Raw genomic sequence first — 22,821 nt, 5'->3', positions numbered from 1 at the left:
TGGATGTTTCTAATTTTAGGTGTAAATGTAACGTTCTAAAAAGGTTTCTGGTAGAAACTTAGATAAAAGATACTTTTTTCCTGCACCAGTATGTGAAACAGTTTTGCTTGAAACAATTTACGCTTTCCTAAAGCAAAAACAAGATACGTATTTAATAACATTGGAAAATAATTCAATATTACTGGACTTGCCAAGTTTTTCTCACTATTACGAGCTAAACGGCTAATAGAATCGTATACTGTATAAAAGTAGCTACTCTACGCGCATCGCTCAAACTAACAAGTTATCAACGCTCTAAGCATCCATATTCCGCTTAAGAGGCTCTGAAATGGGAGCATTATTCACAGCAATGGCTCGTTAACAGTCCAACGGAAGACGAACTAACGTGTACACGGATACTCTCCACTATAGAACATAAGTAAGCAGACGAAACTATGCAGAGCTTTCAGGGTATCCTTCACAGTATAGTACTCAAGTACGTACAAAGTAGCTCATGAAAGTATTCGGACTCTTTAAAAATCTTTCGTGTATATATTATGTAAAACATTTTGAAATCTCTTCAACATTGTAGCCAGATCCGCTTATCGTGATTACATTGGTAAAGTTTGAAACGGATCTGAAAATGTATATAGAATTTATAAGATTTAATTTATAAAAATTATAAGTGTTGGAAGCAGTATATATTTATTGGAGCTTGCAAAATGTTTTTTAGTGATCGTAAAGAATATTATATAATATTTGAACAACCAATTATTCTCTATATTAGCAAACCATAATATTTACTAACATCATTTCTGGCACTACTGCATGTTTATGGCTATTATTTATACTGTATACATACTAATTTTTCACTGAGAGTATATTTCCAATATATCAATTTTACCATCATAATCACGATAATCGTGTCTCGTCACAGTGCTAACGAAATTTCAAGTTTGTTTTGTTCAACGGACCTAATACGTGTATCGTGAAAAATGTTTTGCGACAAGTGTTTGAATACTTTCGTAAGCCACGGTACACCGGAAATCACGTTATCGTTGCTAATACACCGGTTATAAACCATCGAAACGCTCCTTAACATACTCATTAAAAAATCCTCCGATCCCTCGACATTGTTTGTCAAGTGATTTGTTACAAATTTCAACGGTTAAGGGACGGCCTTATCTCTTGATCCGCGTCAAACTCTACGTGTCGTCTTAATAAATACGGTCGTGAACACGAAAGTAAGCATAAGAACTGGCAAACAGGCAACAGAGCAAAGAGATGGGGAGGCGAGTCGCGAGAAGAGAAGAAAATTGTGTGCATCGCTAAGTATCAAGGGTGTGCAGCCGACAGAGAACAGACAGAGTACAATTACAGGTGATTGAGGATCGGTCTTGTTACTATTTTGCTTGATTTCTGCGAGTAGTTAGCCGTGGATCCGTCCGCGGGCCAATCACAATGTCGAGCTGTTAGCGAGCCGAGAGTATTATGATTGGCGTAATCATCGCATGGGCGAATCAACGCCGACCAGGTATATAAATAATCGAGCTTTAAAGTCGATCCGCTGTGTTACGTAGGGTCTACTTGATGAAGAATCAAGTGCTGTGATAGCGATGAAATTCAGTATATTGCAAGTAGGTTGAATCCAATTGTAAAGTTTCTGGCACCTTGCGAGTGCTTTGAATTAAATGTCATACTTTTATGTAAATTCGAAACTATAAAGATTCGGTGGAGATTTTACAAATATTGGCTCGTTTCATAAGCTTTATTCTCTTTTTATTAATTAGCTTCGATAAAGTATTATTTTTATCATAGAAAATACATTTATTAGAATCAAATAAAAAGGAATTTTAAATCTGTAAAATTACTGTTAGGTGAGCTTCAATGTAATTGAAGCCTCTAAACAGTTATATGTACTTTACGCGGATTTCCTAAATAGAAAGTCAGCCAAGCACTAAACATGCCCAAGGGTACTTAACTTCACCACTAGAACCAGTCTTTCCTGTATGATAGTGCCCTTTTACTGATGTAATCAGAAAGTAAATATTTCGACTGATCATCATGTTGCTTTGATATTTTGATTTCAGCTACTAATAACTTTAAATATCAAAGATTTTCTATTATAAAAGTTTTGTATATTGAAGAAGTAATTAAATTACATCAATATCTTATTCTCTTTAAACATACATATAAGGTTCAATAATTGGATAATTCAGGGATCGATTCTGAAGTCTGAAAATCGAGTTTCTTTATTATGAAGTAATTAAAAATACAAAAATAAACAACAATTAATATGCGTCTATAACAATAAATAACGATAATTATCTAAACAGGAAATAACAAGTCTTTGGTACAATGTTTACCTGAAAATCGAGAATCGATTTTCAACGTCCTGAGCTACCGATCTTTCTTCTTCAGTCTTTAAATCTTAAATCTTCAGTCTTTAAAATCTTAAATAACTATTCTGTAACCTTGTCTGTCTCTAATGTAACTCTCTGTCCGTCCGTTTGGGAAAAACGTGCTTCTTCAAATGGTCATCCGTAAAACAAAGGAAGATCGCTCTGTCCGTGAAACACAGCCTGTCGTGCTACCCGTAAAACAAAAAGAATCCCTATCCTACATGAACTCTAGGGAGTTTACATACATATAAGTATTATTATATCATTAAATTGGAATATAAAAAAAAATTTTACAGTTTCCTGCGTTTTACTTACTATAAGCGAAACTTCTTATTTAAAGTTACTCAAGATGACAAATGTAATAACAATTTTGAAAAATACAAATTAGTTTTCATAGCTGGATCGTAACTATGCAATAGTTTGAGTTGTTGCATAATTTTGGAATGCTTCGTTTCTACTCGTAACACCTCTATCTACAGTGATCAAATCGCAGAATTTACGATAGCGAGGAGTAATCTTCCTATCTACTTCCACTTCGAATGCGTCAACCTTGAACTTACCACAATATTTCCAGCGCTAATGAAGAGTCAGACTTTTAGTGATCTTAAAGTGGACAGACGTCTCTAATTGGTACCGGCAGCTAGCAACTCCGGAACGAGCAAACCATATTTAGTACTGAGAACTTATTTTCACTTTCTACCGGTGCGGTGGCTAAGTAGAACATACGGGGATGCATGTGATTGTATGTGTGTACAGTCAGATCGCGTTTCGAGTTTGTGCCGCTGTTTTGGACGATCTAGGCATAGCTTCATCGATAAAAAATGAGGTTTTTCGAAGAGTTTAGGGTTGAAAAATGAGTGAGTGAGTGAGTGACAGAGAGAGAGAGAGAGAGAGAGAGAGGAGGATTCATGATCTGGATTCTGGATCTTTTAGTCAATCTACTAAAAGTTTACTATAACAAATACATATTCATTCTTTTAAATTTGTAAACTGTACGTGTGGAATCTATCGTACAATAATATTCACCACAATCTATGACAATCTATGTATGTGATGAATGTGAATACACTCAGTGATTAGTAAACTATATGTCTGCAATCTATCGTACAATAATATTCAGCCCAATCTATGACAATTTATGTATGTGATGAATGTGAATACACCCGCATAATGCGCATCGCTAAATCTAAATGGTAATTATAAAAAATGGTGCCACTTTGGTCTTTCTTATTCTTTAGAGGTATCTAATAAATCTATGATCAAGATGCTAGCATAGTTTTTCAATCACTTTTTATACTTTATGCTGTGCAAACTGATTTCTTCTCTTTCCGTTAAGATACCCGTGTCTTCATAAATTTTCCAATTCGGAATATATTAGTCTGCGTCCAGTATGGCTCTTTGCTCTTCGTCTTGACATCTGTCTATCACTTTTACGTCGATGCAACGTATCCATACAAATTTTATGCAAATATGGTTTTTAGATTTTTGTTTTGTCACCTTCCTATTTTAATGCCGATATGCTCAATATTCACACAAGTTTCGTTCAAGTATGGTTTTTCATTTTTGATTTTGCCATCTTTCTGTTCTTTGCGCGTTGATCTGCTATATTCGTAAGAGTGTTGTTTAAATACTTTCGTGAGTCATTGCGTGTGGGACCATAGAACAGTGAGAGCCAATACTCGGCCTTCTCCCTCTTATCACTCGCATATGCACATTGGAAACTTAACTTTTTCTCGGTGAAGCAGTAAGTCGGGTACCTTGTGACATAACCATGCGGCAGGCTCGGTGGGTGTTCTATGTACGATTGTCTCGATGCCACGTTGCGTCAGTTCAATGCGTCCGTATGACAGATGTGACAGATCTATAAGGTAACCTGCCGTCGAACAGTTTACTTTACGACTTCGTCGGCCGCATATGACTAATTACCAGCGCACGAGCCGGCAAATTAAACGGTTCACCTTTTTGTCGCCGCGTTGCGGGAACGTGACTGCTGCAACGAACACTCGTCGACCGCTTGAAAGTGACTCTGGCGAATTGTTACGTAGCAGCATTTGCGTAGATCAAAACTGACCTAAATTGTGTTTGTTGTTTTGTTGCTCGGCACTTGGTAGCTTGACGAAGTGTTAAGTACGTTTTTCAGTCTTGTTAGAAGCTTCTATTTCTTCTGTGTTCCATTTTAACGACTGGGTTTGTATGCATTCTACATAGGTAGGTTTGAGTACTTTGTTTGGTCGACCTTGTCATTATTCTCGTGGCAATTTTTAATCCAATTGCTCTCCACACGTTGCATGCAATGGGATCATGTAGCGCGTAATAATTGAGTCAGAGCGACTTATTCGTTCATTAAAATTCGTTACCGTGTATTTATCCATTATTTTATTATCTTTCACCGAGATGATATATAAATTTCAAGTAATCCTTATTTTGTAATAAGTACCGTATTGATTATGTGTATGAGGAAAATATTTGAAGCACCACGAATTAACATTGAAACTATCAGAGCCATTGGATTGATCGGTTCAAAAATTTTCATAGAAATTTTATAAATTTAATAACAGTGTATTTTTGTTCATTTAAACGACTTTTGTAAAATGTATGCACTGCGTTATATATATTTTCATACGTCTCTCATTTCGATTTCTTTGACGTAAATAATAGATCGTAATCGTCGATGATAGTTCCAGTGTTAATAAGTGATGCAATTAATGTGAATTTTTAATGCGAGCGACTGAGTCTCTGGCGTTTACAAAGAACCAAACTAATCGATGAACTGCGAATGCAATCTAATATTTTCATATCTGAAAGAACGCAATCTAACGATTTAAGCAAATATTGTATCAATAAATATCAACAGGTTTTGTAAAATGTTTTGTACAATAATTTCCTCACGGAGATTAAAACTGCGTTAATAAAAACAAATGACATTGACTTTCCTTTCTCCATTGCCTTATCCATATCAATCCTGCATCGACCTATTCGTCGCAATGAAGAACCTTGTTGACGTTTTCTTCGATTCGATTAGAGAAAGTGTACGAGCAACGACATTCACAACTCTTCGGCTCATGCCATCGATAGCATTATCTTCGTGTTCCCTGGTCTCGTCGCTCGTTCGTTTTTAAACTAACGTGTATCTAACCCAACGACACGATCAGTTTGTCCAAGGATTACGCGAATACCGACCTGTTAGGTTGTTTATGTGCGAAAGAACGAGCAGAGTGTACTTCAAAAGGCAGGGTATTAAATCAGCTGATCCATAATCAACGGCTTGAATTGTTCGGGCATTTTATCGGATTAGTTAATGAAACAGACGGGTGTCATTCCCATTCAGCCGCGTAACGCGATGACTCTACTTATTTCACTGAAAAATTCTAGATTTATCGCGATGAAAACACGATCGAGCGTTTATACATTGTTACGAAGCTGCAAAAATATTAGTGCTACTCCTGTTATTATTGTTGGCAGATAGACTGCTGATATTTATGCAAATTCATATAAGAAGATAATTAAAAAGATAGAAGCTGGGTAGATTATCGTTCTATTCGCTAAATGTTAATGAATAATTTTATATAGTTTTGCATACTGTGCATTTTTGCACTTTCAAATGCCACATAAATATTAGGTCATCCCATAAGTTCGTGCCGTTTTTCGAATGGTTATATATGTCGAATTATCGTTTAGATTTCGAGCGCGAGACGATTCTTCGTTAGCATTTGCCATCATGATGTTCAATAAAGGTTGTATTTACATAAAATTATATTTCTTTACAAAGTTAGTTTATCGGTTAACTAAGATATCAAACAATAAGTAAACAAATGCTTTAAATAATATTCTTGGGTTCTGTAACGAATCCACGGTCAACGGGAAACTTTCTGTACGTTTTAATATATTTTGATAGCACACTGACACGTTCACTCTGGCACAGGGTTTCCCTAAGACTCACTCCAAGACGATGACAGTAAACTCTCCAAGGAGATTGCAAAATAAAAGACAGATACAGTTACATATATCAAATACATATCGATCGGGAATATCAACAAATTCCCAAGCGCCGTAACTAGGCAGTTCCACATAAACCAGCATTGCTCCTGATCAAGACTTGATTGTTTATACAGCGTATCCCTTAACACTGGAACCTCCTTTGTAAAACATTTCGTTCATCCCGTGACCGTGGCTACGTTCGGCGACCAGTTATGTCACCCCGAGCCCAAGTATTGAGAAATCTTCCAAAAGAAAGGCTCGATGTCTCTGCATCTCCGACATATATGTTAAGATTGTTTACATACCTTTCAGTTTTATCAAAAAATGTAATCCCTCTCTCGTTGTACAACTTCTTCCCAATTTTCTGGTAGGGCCATTATTCCGTCTCGATAAAAGTTCTCTTGTTTTTCTTTAAAATATGAAATGTATACACAAAAGTCGGCACGAACTTATGAGATGACCCAATATATAAAAATTCATAATCCAAAAATAGCTTTGACATTAATAAGACAGGCTGTGAAAACTCGGCCCTAGAATATTTAAGACATACCTTCGGCTTTTATTATTAATTTATCGAATCGATGTGATTCGGAAATATTTTCAATTTTTGTTGCGACTTTTACTTTAATCTTATGTCATGTTTGACGGCAATTGCATAAAAACTTTTAACGGGAACAGAAGAGAAACATGAAATAAAATAAAAAGGAATTGAAAGGGAATGAAGAACGAGAAAGTGACAAGTTTAATAATAAAAAAAAAAAAGAACCTTCAGACGGAAATATGCACACGCTGAGAACGAACGCAAGAATTATGTTCTCAATAATGATCGCTGTAAATCACAAAGAGCATGTCCTCCTTTCGATTCATATTCCCATGGAACGTGCAACAAGCTTCTCCAGGATCTTATTAATAACGACGATTTAACCGCAGCGTTATCGTTTGTACAGTTGCGAATGTTTACCGTGTCTTTTGAAACTGTGAAGTTGTAGGCAAATATTCACGTGCTCCGAGATCGAGTGCACCCGACCTCACGGTGAAATTTGTTTGCATTCACATCCTGCAAATCATTCCGTAAACCTTCGATCTTCCTATTATAGATTACTATAATTTATTTCTAAAGATACAATTAAATATATTTTTAAATTAAGAACGCCAGTGTTGTATATTCTTCGTAGCTTCTACCTTCTTTTCGTATTTTGCCTTCATTTTTTTCTTTTCTTTTTTTTTTTTTTTTTTTTTGAAGATGTGTAGACGTTTGTAAAAGATTTAAGAGGTAAGAATCGAAGATAGAATTTATAGCAATTGTGAAATACAGGTTCAGACTCATCGATCATGAACGAAATCTTTCTATTGCGTGCTAATCGGTCTAAAACCAGCCTGCGTTGTAACTCAGAAACAGCGGGAGTGTCTGGTATCGATAAAAAGAATTATGGCAGGTTGTTTGAAACGAATAGAAAGGAGAATCAAAGAAACTGGCTGAGAAATGTTAGATTGTTACATAATAAATGTCGCTATTCGGCGAGGTCTTGTTTCAATTATTTGAAAATTATAAAATTAATATTCAACAATTGTTTTTGTTTATGCATTACTTTATTTAGGATATTTTAGTCTATTATTCTTATTATCAGTTTTATAATTTTCTTAAGACAACGATATTTCATTTTTGTCAAAGTGTAATTAATATGCAGATGATCTTTGGAAAATTTTCTTTTCTGAAGAAATTACTTTCGTTGAAAAATGCCATTTTACAACGAATTATACTTAATGATATCGTGCAACGCTAGACACGAAATTTATTTTATATCCGTTTGTATTGCATTACCGCGAATTTTCAACGAGTTCTAAATGCTTAAAAATGCCGACGTAAAAGCGAGAAAAATGATTCGTTGGTCAACAAAGTTATCTTTCCTTATGCATCACTTTTATCGCACAAATTCCTCGTAAACTCAACGAACAACCCAAACGAAACATTTCCACCGGCAATCACGAAGACGCGATAAATTAACCTTTTCGGGAATGTAGCTCGAAAAACCCATTAAGTCTTCTTTGGTGGAAAAAAACAAAGATTAAAAAGCTACATTTATTTCAGGATCTATCATCAATCACGTGTTTCACCCTGAGCCCACTGTCTTCCAGTTTCTTTGCGTTCTTTCGTACAAAATGACATCTGACCCTGTCATGACCTATGTCCTTCCTCCTCCAGATCCTACGATTCAATTTACGGAGCTGAAGCGAAGGTCACGAGTTCCGATCTCTCAAGGCTATCAGTTGTTCAATATCTCATTCTTCTTTTTTATTTTTATTTTAATTTTTTTTTTTACAAAGATTATAATAGAATTAAATTACATTTGCAATAATCCAAGAAGAAATTTATGTTTATACATGTAAGAAATGTTTTTCGAATAAAGTACTTATTTTATATTTATTTGCCTACATTGTGTATATTGTAACTTTTAATGTATACTATATTTTTCGAGAATGCAAAATTATTATAAAAACATTAGGCTTATGCATTCAAATAAAGCTTTAACCATACGTAATTTCTACAAAACATCATTCTATTTAATTAAAATAATATCCACATAATTCTATGCACTTCCCTAATGGCTAACTGCTTTTATTATAATAAATCTATAAGAATTATCTACTCTAGGGTTCGACATAAAATTGAACGTCTGGATAAAAAGTCCAAATTATTGTCAAATGTTCATTTCATAATTCCTATTGATATTAATCTAGTACTCCTATTATCAGCATCTATTACTTCGATAATTCTATCGATCATCTATTACTTTTATCGCCCCTATTAAGAACGAAAATTAAAAACTAGAGAAGATGATCGCTTACTATCTCTAACAATAGGTTATAGTTGGATGAATGACATTGAGCAGCCAAAACTAGGGGCCTCCGCTTTAGCGCACGACGTTGAAGCCGATCGAACAACCTCATCCCAGTGGATGTCCCTCCCAGTATCTCGGTTTCGGATCGCGTCTTTATCGAAATGCGTTTAATCACGATACTGGCAGCCGACAATCGTGTCAGCAACGGCCGGAACAACTTTGACAGGCTAAAAGTGGCTTAAAAGGCTTCGCCCAGTGACGGGATGGGGTGGAAAAGAGTCGCGCGTCCTATAATTAACCACTTGAACCTTCGAGAGCATTGTCATTAAGATTTCGCGCAAACCGCAGCCATCCAACGCGTATAATTAGTAAATAAACGTAGGACACGTAGAAAAAATTAAAAACTCTTAAATTTAATTGTACAATAACGTAGAATGTTAAATTTTCTGTAGTGCAAAATATATTTGTTCATTTCTTTAATACATGGGACAAACCATCTAGTGCATATGAAAAATGAAAAGTATAAGCATTATGATACAGAAATATAGGGAAACTACATACACAAAAATAGGAATATGATATAAATTGTTGTAAATCTCCGTTTATAGCCGAGTTTTATAGCAAGCTTTGTAAAATTTTACAGAATTTATAGACAAAGTGGTTATACAACAATAAATACAGGATGTTCATCGAATAATATAATGTCTGAATTATACATTTGCGAATGGTATAACAAGATCTTTAAATGACAACTCATATAAATTTAAATCTTTTATAAATCCTAAATCTGGAACGACACGATTTCTAGTAACACAAAACCAATTAACCCACGTCAGGGACTACAAAACGAAATAAATAAATCAAGAATCCCACCATAATATATTAAATATTGCAACAGTTTTTAGAAAATTTTCTACGAAATTCAATATTATGAAACCTGATATTTAATGGGTTAAAATAGAAGCCATATACTTAATTTGTATCTGATTCATTGCGACCGGAGGATGAATTTCGACGATGATGTTACGCCACTGTTAGGATACACGTGGATACCGGATTCTGTAGCTATTTATACGAGCGATAAATCAATTTCGACTGGCTGATTCGACGAATTCGGACGCCGTGGGTAGGTGGATTTGCATTCGACCAATGTTGGACGCTAATCGATGCGCCTATGCAAATCGGGTGTTGACACTGCGAAGGTTCGTAGGCGTTTTTGTGAAATACGTGAAACTAGGGGACGAGGTGTTGCACAACGCGATTTTTCCCAATGACGAATGGATCATATTTTCTGAACTATGTTTAACATTTAGGACGTATACGAGGACGACGATTTTAATTGGAATCATATGAAATATTTAAATGCCAAACTTCCTGCTTGTGTCCGAAATAACAATTTGGGGAAGAAATATATAAATTTTTATGCAAACTATTTATTTATTTTAATATTAACAGGATGAAACAAATCTCTGCTTCGCTCATTTAGTATGAATTCCCAGATTATTAATCATATGTATTTAGTTTACAATCATGAAATATTTTTAATCGTTTCTTTGTGTTTCTTTCGTTGTTTAGTATAAATTTTTAACTGCAAGTGTTGCAAGTAAATAGTAAATATTGGAAAAAAGAAAAACACATATTACGAGGAAGGTTGACACATCGTTAAATTTCCGTAGAAAAAAATCGATAAACGGAAATGTAGAAACTATTCAAGGCCTCGAATGTTTTTCTCGTTAACACTAACGCATATTTTTTAATAGAGGTAAGGAAACGTCGTTAAAGCAACATGCAATTATAAATCGTTTGAAACTTTTCCGCATTCTAATTACATCTAATTAACGTGCCTTGCTATTCGAAGAAGCAAAAGTTTCTGCATTCCTTACAAGTTTCTACTCTTTGTGTTCTCTCGAATAGCTACCTAAGTAAATATACAAATTTGGCCAGATCCATTCAAATACTATTTAATCATTCCGTTTCTACTATGATCGTTTAGATTTATAAATTTATAATTTACGACAGGAAACGAAGTATTGTTATTAACAGAAATTTATGAGACGATTATGTTAATCATGTTATGTAGAATCATAGGAAAATTTTACTTTATTTCTAAAGAATTTTTACACGATTCTAAATGTCAAAATGTTCGCACGAATTGCCTATATTTGTTTCGATATAATAGGCAGCACAAGATTCTAGACACATGTTTATCGTCCTTAAATAATTTTAAAAACGAAAGGATCCTAACCAAACCAAAATCTCCGCGCATCAGCGATGAGAAAATAAAGTTTAAGATAGATACACTATAAATTTTATTAACTTTTGTATCAAAGACTGTTCATTCTACGGTATACGTTACAATTACTCATCGCTCTCATTAAATACAAGTCCATTTTGGAAAATAACGTTATCCTTTTATGAACTATCCTTTGTTCGCCACTGTATCTACTCACAGCTGTTGTCAAATAAAATTCTGTAAGATTATCGCATTCTTTCGTACCGCTTAGCTTGCCAACTTTCTTCTTGCCACTATATAGCACTATTTAAATGATACAAATAACACCATTTCAGCCGAAACAGACGAGGACGCAGTCGCATAAAGAGGACCACGAACGAGCGTCCGTCACACGCGTCAAAAATCCATTGTACGACACTTTATCGGTCTAACGGGTCAGCAGTCGTTTCGCTCCCGACTATTCGCGGGATAATATGAATAAAATTTTCCCTCGGCAATAAACAACGTCTTAATGGCCAGCCGCTTGTGGTCCCAGCCATGATAGTCCATACTACACGCGGAATTATTCTTGACCAGTACCGCGAGACTCCGAGCATTATCAAGCATCCTGGTGGACAGCTGTGACCGCGACCGGTCGAAGTGGCCGCCGCGTGTTCTCGACGCGAGCAGCACGCGAAATAAGAAACGCACCGCGGTATTATTTGCGAGCAAAGCAAGTACAGGGTCCAGAGTCCAGGTGAAACAAGCGTCTCAGCTCGTCTCTCGCGTCGCAAGAAAAGAACCGCGTTGGAAATTATGCAGCGGACTACGTCGTGAGCTCGTCTTCGTGTGTTTTATCGCCTACTAGTAATCACTGTACTAGGATATCTGCGGTGTACGGTAACGAGAGTTCAAGGGTTTTGGTGATATAGCGGATCCTTGTTCTTTTTTATTTATCTACTTATTTGTTGTCTCTTCAGCTTACAGCCAAGGCCCTTTAGGTGTTCTTAGCATTAGAGCACAATTGGAGGCTTGTAATAGTTGTTGTACAGTACAGTATTTATAGAATGCTATAACACATGAACGCGATTAGTGAGACTGGAAAATCAGTGATTAAAACTTAGGACCTTTGACGATTGCAATAATTAATAACTACCTAGAGTATCGTTTAGAGCTGTACGATGTTAATTTAGGGTCAGTTGTTTCTTTGTAGTATATCTACCAGAAATTGTCTTCTTGCAAAGGCAGATAATTAGAAACTCGTTGAAGTACCGCAAGGTGTTTTCCAGAGAACGAATAATGATTTAATTATCTTGTCCAATTAAATAGTTCCATCAGGTTAATCCTTTAATATGTAACAATTTTTTTCAAAAACAAAAATTGCGCCGTTACAATTATCTAAGTAAGATTGCTGACATACCTGTTGCGTAAACACGCAATGTAAAAATTAAAAAAAAAGACGAAAGGAAATGAAAAAAGTGGAAAAAAATATGCGAGAACGCATGTTTCTACACACTCCGATAAAAAACACGGGATATAATGTACAACATGTTGGGCCAAACATTACAGTAAACTTCAACAGTTCTGATGAAAAGAGCTATTTAATTTCAGAGGTAGAGAAGCCGTATTTTTTCATTACGAGGTGTTAGATAAATTTTATTTGCGTTAGTCATCTACGCAGTTTAGTACCATAACCCGTGCCCACCTAAAATTGTTTAGAGAGACACGTTGGTCGAAGAAGGGGACGGTCTTAGCCAGCGGCGAAAGAAGGAAGCACCCATCAGTGAGAGAGCAAATTATCCGTTGAATTTCCATTAATAATGCGTATTTCAGGATAATGTTCAACAGCCCTGATCCTCGGTGGAGGATCGTTAAATCGCGAGCGAGCCTAGGAGAGCGGCATACCGAACCGGTGAACCGGTAGCCTGGTATCGGTTCGCTTTCTACCGAGAATTTAATAACGGTCAACCGGACCCCGTGGAGCAGAACGCGCTCATTATGCGCCACGAAATTGTTCCCATGAAAATTAAACGGAGCCGGTTACCGACGATAGGTGACGTTAGTCGACGCTTAAATAAGACCAATGCCCCGAGACCAAAGATGCGTCACGGACTTTTTGACGGACTCGAGACTCGCCACTTTACGATCGTCTCGCGGCTCTTGCTGGCAAAACTCCGACCTTCCGTCTTCCACGCGAACTACAAGCTGCGTTTGCCGAGGGAATAACGCGGATAGTAGGAAACGATCCGCCTTCTGTACGGGATTCGAGGAATTTATGGTGGAATTCTTATTATTAAAGTTAAGCGAAGTACTTTAAAAAGTTGGTGAGATGACGAGTGGAATGGAACAAGGGGCAAGAGAATTACTGTGCTTGATCCTGTTTTCACGTGCAGGTGTACGCATGTATACACTGCAGTTTATAAGCAGAACTTTACACGAGTTACGAGCTATTAGTAGACTGTATATGTCCTATGTAAATTTCTATTTTCGATGAAATTAAAATGCATTTAAAATGCAATTTAAAAAGATAAAATCCACGCAGAAATTTGTGTCATTAGATATCGCAACGAGCAAGTACGCTATTTTATATATTTTTATATAGTATGCTAGTACATTTCTGCAACTTTCCACGCGGTCCATTCCGTAGCAATCAGTTTCCTTCGGTACGTAGGTCAAGGTGATCCCCTAAGTATTCACATTCAAAAAAGAATCTTTAATTAAGAAAGAGAGGGAAGAATATCGAAAAAAAGGAGAAAGTATATATGTTAATATTGGTTCATTAGTCATCCTTCACACCAAAAAACAGCGATACCTCGCACTCGTGTGTGTTCTTTGGGATTATTGGTCCCCCTTTAATTATCGGCTGCTTCATTCGACAGTAAAAAAGGTAGGATACTTGAAAGGTGGCGCGTACAGCGACGTAATAACGAGCAACGAAAGAGGCTACCGGCTCGTCGTCGGCTTCGCCTTGAAGAAGATTCCACCAGCGGTGGCTTCGATCTAGCCTACCCACGCAAAAATAAAAAGGGAAAGCTTCCCCTACCTTGGCCGTACAAATGGCGTCCAGGTGTGTAACTACGGTAACGGCACGCCGGCCAGTAGGAGAATACGGAATGCGTACGGGGGCCGTGTGGTACGCACGCAGGGGGTTAAAGTCGAACGAGCTAGGTATGCGGACTGCTACAGACATGTAACTGCCGTGGGGGCTTGGTTTTTGCACCGCCACGGAGTTACTGCTACAAGAAAATAACATCATTACACCCATAAGGCCGGTGCACCGGCCGTACGATCCGCTCCGGCATTCACCGATACGCTTAGAGACACGCGCTCGACGTTTTCACGGAAGTACACACGCGACGGATTTGTGTGTAACAAGGGCGAGTACGCGGAGGAAGGGCACGCTGATAAGATGTTGAACAGCTTTTAAGGTTACACTGGTTTTTGTGCTGCACGATGGGGGAGGGTAGTTTTTGAAATTTTCCTTTTGTGTAACGAGGAAGAAAGTAAAGTACATTTACATGTAATAGACAGGTCCTTCGTTAATAATTTTGCTGATCAGTATTGTGTATTTTATTGTAAAAAGCAGAGATCCGAAATAACATTTATTGTGAACATTTTTGGAGGAAAGTTCCGTGAATAAAAATGAATTTTTATTTAAATAGAAGCCAGCTATCGATCAATCTAAAAGAAATTTCTCGAAAGATGAAATTGATTAAAGAATATTGATACGAATAATCATTGTGAATGACGAACATTTCTCTTGGTTATCAGAAATCATTATTGGTAACAGAAATTCAGCTTTGCTTATCAGTAATCAATATAAACGGCCTAAACGGCCGGAATTTTTTTCGGTTATCAATAACCATTATCGATGGACCGAATTTTATTTCGCTTACCGATACCGATGGCGAAAAATTTTCTTGGTTACTGCTGATCAAATATTAATACAAGTATTAATAAAAATCTTTTATTACAATTTCTTTTATCCTATTCGTTGTTTCATATATTTTGTACTGCTTTTTTTGCTTGAAATAAAATATGTACGTATTATAATTATTTTTTTTACGTTGTCAATGAATATGTGCTAATTATTAGTAATATTAGTAATAATTGACAATAATCGAATGTAATTGGAAAAGTTTTTGCCATCGATAATGGTTACTGATAACGAGAAAAAATCGTGATCATTTACATTGGTTACTGGTAATCAACATTAAATCCTCGTCATCGATAATGATAATCCGTAATTTAAAAAACTAGAATCATTTATAGTAGTTACTCGCAACCAAAATTTTTTCTGAAACATATCAGCTTTGACACCATAACTTTAAAAATTTGTGACAAGGATTCTGATGTCACTCTGTTTACAGACAATCTATTTCCTTTCGTATGTGATCCGAAGGTGGCTTTTTACGTAATTATAATAAAATATAAATTGAAAAAGAAGGAGAAAGATACTCAAGTCATACTTTAGTCATTCCACGAAAAAAATAATACATGTTTAATAGGATGATATTACGCAATTGCAAGATGCAAATGAGATGAGTGATTTAATGTACATGACGTGATCAAGATGTCTGATAATCAATGCAGATGGTAATAAAATAAGGAAATAAAAAGATTTACGGATTAAATTCTTATGTACGTTGATACTTTGCATACACTTTTATTAATTAATATTCATAGTTGTATTAATATCTCTTTGATACTCGAGATCCAACATGCGCATTATTGTATCGATATGAAATAAAATTGCATAAAGTTTAAAAAGAAAGCAGTAAGCTCGTTGCATATCGTTAGAAAACTATTTTTAATTTGAACATTCTGTAACACTTAACGTGCTAATATACAACGATTGGTAATATAAGAAATATCATGTATAATTTACTAAATTTCTTCGTAGAATCTTTCATAGGAAATTAATACATTTCCCTTGCATCGTGATTTTCTCATTTCACCGTATATTTTCTTTTCTACGTCGTGGTTAATTTATTTTAAAGGAACTTCATACATTTCAGACAGAGTTAATTAGAATTCCTTAATATATCATGAAAGAAACACTTTCTTTGTCAAACTCTTTTCAGAGCCGTATACGACGACGAAATTTGCATATCTTCGGGGTATTGGCGGCGATAACGGAGCTGAATCAAAATACGCGCAACAAAACGGCCAATATCACGCGAAGCGGCTGTGATAATGCATAATGCTTCGCGTATTTATACGTAGCCATCATGCTTTAAACGCTGATGATATCTCGGAATATCAATTTCATCGGAATAACGCCGACAGTCTGGCAAAGCAACAAAGTAACCACCCTCGGGCATCTCTTCGTAAAACAGAGGTATTAAGATGGAAAAGAAGAAAAAAGAACGCTACTTCTGCTTCATCTGATCATTAGACAGACATGTGTATAATGTAGAGAAGATTACAGATCAGGAGTTATTTGAAAAATTGAAATTTAACTTCGATCTCTAGATTTTTTATTTCGAAGCGTTCAAACTTCAACAGACATTTTCTCATCGCACAATGAGAATTAATCCACATACACATGTATATGCATATACGTACTCTCACATTGCAACTGTTTAGGAACGATCAAATAAATGTGCGCGCCACTACATTGGATTCGAGCAGAACGACCATACTGATCTTTGATGTACAGTTGAAACCCATTCGTTTATTTGATTATTTGCTTGGTCATTTATTAAACATTTCAATGAATTCAATTTTATAAAAGTAAATTGAATGTTACAAGCGAGTAGAATAGAGAGAAACGTTTTGGCCACATCGCTATGAGCTGTATATTAAACGTGTTGGTTTATTAAAGAGACGAGTGATAAAATTGTAATAGTCAGATTATATCGTAATCGTCGCTCATTCCATGCTACTGTTCGCTATTCCATTGTATGACTCGCTATAATGATCGTCCTAGAGAGCATGTTCGTCTATTTGTATCGAGCGGTAGTATCACAAAATTACAAATAACGGCGATAATGTTTTGTCGGGAGTTTGTTTACCTTTGAGCCTAACAAACTAAAACAACGTTGACACTCCAAGGCACAACAATATGGGTCTCTCCCGATTCGAATCTTCCGTTGACTCATGTGCCGCTATAGCTAAATTCGTGACTTTATGATTTAGCACTAAAGGGGTTATGAACCATTGTGTCTCGTTCTGCTTCACGTGTTCGATAGATACGTTCAAGAAATTATTTCCCTATAATACATCGATATTGTAGGATTTTTATGTTATTACGAAACGTTATTCTTCTAACAAAATTTATCGCTATTCCGGCCATAACTCATAGATAACAAAATCACGCGTTGCCGAAGGAACGAGCCGGAAGGGAGCATCAAGCAACGACACGCTGCGCTATAGGGGGAAGATATAAGAGGATCCGGTCGGTGGAGCTGATTAATCGTAATTCTAATTCCCCTTAAAGAGCATCGCGAAACGCGCGAACGAATTTGCTGTTCTTGCTATCCGACGCATCTTTCCCTTCAGGGAGCAACAAAACCTCGCGGAAATGAACGTCCCGGAGTATCAGTTTCACGGTGCGAGCATGGCAAATGACGTAAAATGGATAAACGCCTCGTGACGTTGCAAGATGCGCCGCACGGTCCAGCGAAAGAAGAAGCAACGAGTTTGCCCGTCCCGAGAAAAGATGAAAATAAAAGAAAGGTAATACGAGAAACGCAGACACAGAGAAAATGTTGCAGAGGCCTCCGACAACGTATCCTGGTATTCTATCAACCTCGGGCAGGATGTGCACCTGTATTACCAACGGATTGTAAAATCACGCAATACGAGCAGCTCGTAACAACACATAGATCAGAAGCTAATTAAAGTCCGGTGTGATTAGTTAGGAACTAACCGCTTCTAAAACAATTCCATCACCTTTGTATCGATCTCTTTAATTTCTGTCAGACACTTTCCTTTAGTTGGGATTCAATCATTGGTGTGTTCCTTCTTCTCTCTATTCTTTTTTATCGTTTATTAGTTAAAGTAACTGGCCATTATTAGATCATTTACCAAATATGTGATGGTATTTGTAAATGGGTCGTATGAGAAGATATTACCTGTTATATGACGATCTTCGAAGGATAAATTATTGTTACAGTGGTTGTGTGTTTGTTCTCCTTTTCTCTTTTTGATAAATAATTAATTAGATTTTCGACTAATCATTATTACGTCATTTAGTGAATACATATCGACGTACGTACTAAACTTATTAATAATCCTTCAAGGGTATACGATGTTGTGTTGCTCGAAATCTGAGAAAGATATAGTTGTTATGTACATTGCTCGAAACTATTAAGGGAAATTACAAAAACTATGAAGACATTTTCATTCGTGCAGTGTTTCGTGCTTCTCCAAAGCAATTAAACGTAATTTTACTAATTCATCGACTCTCGCGGTTTCACTTCAACAAACTTTTCTTTCTACGTAATAATCTCGAATTTTGGACTCCACGTAAAATTGTCATCCTATCCAAAGTATAAACAACTGAACAAAATCCTTCGCTTGCTGCCAACATCCAGCGTGACATTTACAAAACCAGTGTTTCCAAAAGTAGCTCCCGCGCTACACGATGTCATCTTTTTCAGGCTGCAATTAAATCTCACCGAATTCCCACAGTTCCGGCGGCGAGTTAGCAGACCACCCTGGACACCTTCGGATCAAAATCACCCGAAAAGTTTCTTCCTTTCCAAGAAAGACTCGTCGTGTTCCGCCACAGTGACTCCAACATGCGTGACGTCCATTTACAGAATTTCTTTAGTTTCGACCAAAGTGGAACGACCAAGCTTCTTCACACGATTCCATGCTCCGTATGTATGTATATACGCAAACTCAAGGCCGGTGTTTCACGTGTGCCACGCTATTTTTCCTATAGCCGATCGTCCTCGCGTAGTGGCTTTCGATAGTGGCGAATACTCACACCGGCATGTAATGGTACCATCTGAAAGTACAGGTCTCAGCACTAAGCCTTACCTACATTACGTATGAGACAAGAGGAGCCTACCACCGCGATACAATGAGGTACTGGGAGGCGTTATAAAGGGCTCTGTGTAGTTATTAGAGGTTATGACGGCGGTAATATCTCACTCAGCAGGCTCCTCTGTAATGTTATGGCCAGGCCCTCTTTCACGTTTCCCCTTTGCTAAACCCCTTATACCCCTTCGCCTACCGTCGATCTCCTTTTCTACTTCTCCTCCCTTTTCTTTCCTCTCTTCCTGCCTTCGCCTCTTTCCTCCTTTTCGCGTTTCCTGCTTTTTATTTCTCTCTTCTTTCTTTTCTTCTTCCTCCATTTTTTTTGCCCGTTTGACCGACTAACTCTTGAAGTCTTTATACCCTGAGAACTTGAAAGGGCTATGGCATACTTTGATTTTATTTACTCGACAAGCCAACTACCGTGCAGATCGTGGTTTGTTTGGAAATTTGAGGGTGACTTACCTGTTTCAATTCGTTGCTTTATTACCGGAGAAAAATATTATTTTGGCAATTTTTAATTAAGAACCAATGTAAATAGCTCCTTTGTTTTTAACGACAGGAGAAGCGTTTAACGTACAAGTTAAATCATTTTGGAGCAGAAGTAACGTGGCGGGAAAGTCAGAACCATGATCTTTAAAAAGCGAACATCAAAGAAAGTATTAATTTTGTTCAAAAGAACATTATTATTTTAAAATATAGATAGCTTTTTGTATTTGGAATATATGTGATTTCGCGTTAAAAAAAGGTTAATCTTTTATTATCGAAGTTCTACTGTATATAGATACCACTGCAAAATTCTGTTTCCTTTATCCCATTTTTTTAAACACATTAACTTTCGAATTTTTCATTTTGCAAGAGCATAGAGAGGCGATATGTAAACCTGCATAGTTCTAGTGAGCTGGAAGAAATCCTATAATCGGGCAATACTACTACCAGTCCAAGCGTCAGTAGTATCAGAAAATTTTGATCAGGCGTAAGGTTATCGCGAAAATGAGCAGATAATTTTTCGTCATATAAAACAACGCCACGGTACACCATCGAATATTATTCACAAAACTCTAACAAGCGTAATAATTTTCTCGATTCTTTCGCATACCGCGAGGGCAAAAACTTTCACTCGTGTAATACCAGCGAACCGTCATCAGTCCTTTCCATCTCATTACCCCCATTCCTGTCGATAAGAAACGCCCGGTAAAAAACTATATCATATCGGTAATGCCAGCTGCTTTATTACGAACGTTTCATTTCCATGGGTACGTCGGAACAATCATTCGCCAAACACACTCAACGACGACCGCTTACCGACGCTGTCTTTGGCGGAGTATTTTTTTGCGCGCCACCTCGGCCTGGTAATAACGCGTCCTCGAAATGGAACGAAAAATTTCGCTCGGCGAAACCCCGCCCTCTCCGGCCACAAAAACGTTCGACGAAAACATAGCAACACGCCACGGAAGCGCATTAAACCGAGGGCAATAATAAAGATATGACAAACGCAGCGCTTGTGAGAGGAAGAGAGAGAGAGAGAGAGGGAAAGAGGCCAAGTGTGGCTGCGTGATGTACCGTCTTAAATCCGTGAAGGTTAGCCAGGGACTAACGATGCCCGGAGACGGCAATGAACTGTACAAAACTCACTGTGTGCGTTTCCTGTACGGCGTAGGTTCATTAGCGAGAAGCATTCGAAACTCGTTCTGATTCCCTTTCGTGGTGCTCCATCGGTGATTCGTAATCCCCTATCTAATCGCGTATCTCTGCACGGCTTTGAATTATTTCGAAGTCATAGAAATACGGAAGCGCGACGTACGGTACAAAACGACCGAAATCAAATGCTTGGCCGGTAAAACGTAGCATCGTGCAGGTTCCAACCTGTACACACATACACGTTCTGTTTCTTTCGGGGCGAATATCACACTCTGATCGAACGTTAGCGTGGCGTTCTGTTAGCCATTCGAATGGACTGGTTATTCCGCTGTGCGGAAGAAACTCACGGTGCATTATTCAAATCCGATGTAGATCGGTATCGGTGGATGTAATTCTAGTGTGGACGCGTGTTTCAGGCCCGTTGTCGGAGCAACACTTAATTTGTCCGTCCACTTGTGCCCTCGCCGCGGGACGTTCATTGGCCGCCGTGTAGCCAAGGATGAAGATTCGAGGGAGAACCGTGAGAGGCCGCGAAGGACGCCAGTGAAAGTGCTCCATGGATCTATTTACTCAACGGGAAATAAGCCTTTGTGTGCAGATTTCTATACCGATCATCTACTATGCAATATTGCCGATATCGTACAACGCTCGAATAGATGAATAAGTGGTATCGCGTACATCAGACGTTTAATTTTAATCGATGCAGAGATTTATGGTAAGTATACATGTGGATATTGTTTGGTACTTGAATGGTATGTTTTGGTATTCGATCATGTGAAACAGATAAGGTGAAGGTATTACTGAGCGTTTATCGTATATACGGCTATTTATCACCCGATGAAATTCTACTAGCCTGTGACAATTTTCTAATCGTCGATTTATGTTTCCCAGTGCCAAAGGTTAATTTTATGTAAAATGTATTTCGTGTGAAAATTATAGCGCCACCTGCCACTTAATCCTAATCGGATATTGTTTGTTATTCGATCGATCATTCGCATTAGATAAGCTGCAAGTAATAGTACGTGTTTATTGCACGCATGTTTATTTATCACCTGGTGAAATTCTACTGGCCTGTGACACATTTTCTAATTGAAATTTCATGTTTTCATGTCTATTTTGACGTAGAAGATTTATGTACTCATGCAGGGATTATAACGTACATGGTTTCTGATAATATAAGGTCAGGATGGAAGAAGAAATAATAACGAAAACGAAATTGATGAAATCCTCTATATTCCTCTTTGTGAAATGTTGTATTAGCACAGCATTGATTCTTAATAGGACGTGTGAATTTTTAAAAAATATTTCACCCACGTCAATTAAAATAATTTCTTGCTACGTTACGTATTGACTGACAATGTTTATTTTCGATGAGCACGAAAGGTACTTGTACACCATTATATTGTAGCATTTACATACCTACATCAACCAAGTTCAAGTACCTACATTAAATGTCGCACTATTTTAATGGTATTTTCATATAATTATAATAATTTGGTATTTGATAAAAAGGCGTTTCACTGGAAAATAAATATATTTTCAAATCCTTTTGGTAGCCACTAAATACGTTCAATAGACTTCTTGGATCGTTCGTGGTTTCCTCGCTGATACTCGGCCATGTTCTTCTCACCCAAACACGCCAGTTTAATCGTAATCGTCGATCGTGCCTTGGCGCCATTACCATTGCGATACAGAGGGCGACCACGAGCGTTTCGTGGCCGATTTGCGACACGAAATTTCAGAGTTCTCTTCTACGGAATATCACTCCGGTCGCCGAACG

At 37.2% G+C, this 22,821-nt stretch overlaps 1 long non-coding RNA gene across 2 annotated transcripts in view; it reads left to right on the top strand.

The window, feature by feature from the left end:
• The window catches only part of LOC110120238, a 176,324-nt gene extending 153,766 nt beyond the window's left edge, over positions 1-22,558 (top strand). For both annotated transcript variants that reach the window (XR_007224348.1, XR_002308888.2), the window contains exon 3: positions 21,458-22,558. This is a non-coding gene — a long non-coding RNA (uncharacterized LOC110120238). The remainder of the gene's footprint in view (positions 1-21,457) is intronic.
• Positions 22,559-22,821: the final 263 nt, after the last annotated feature.

Source organism: Bombus terrestris, chromosome 6 (assembly GCF_910591885.1).
Source record: "Bombus terrestris chromosome 6, iyBomTerr1.2, whole genome shotgun sequence".
NCBI classification, from domain to species: Eukaryota; Metazoa; Arthropoda; class Insecta; order Hymenoptera; family Apidae; genus Bombus; species Bombus terrestris.
Note: the sequence above shows the minus strand (reverse complement) of the source record. Positions and strands in the feature narration are given on the sequence as shown.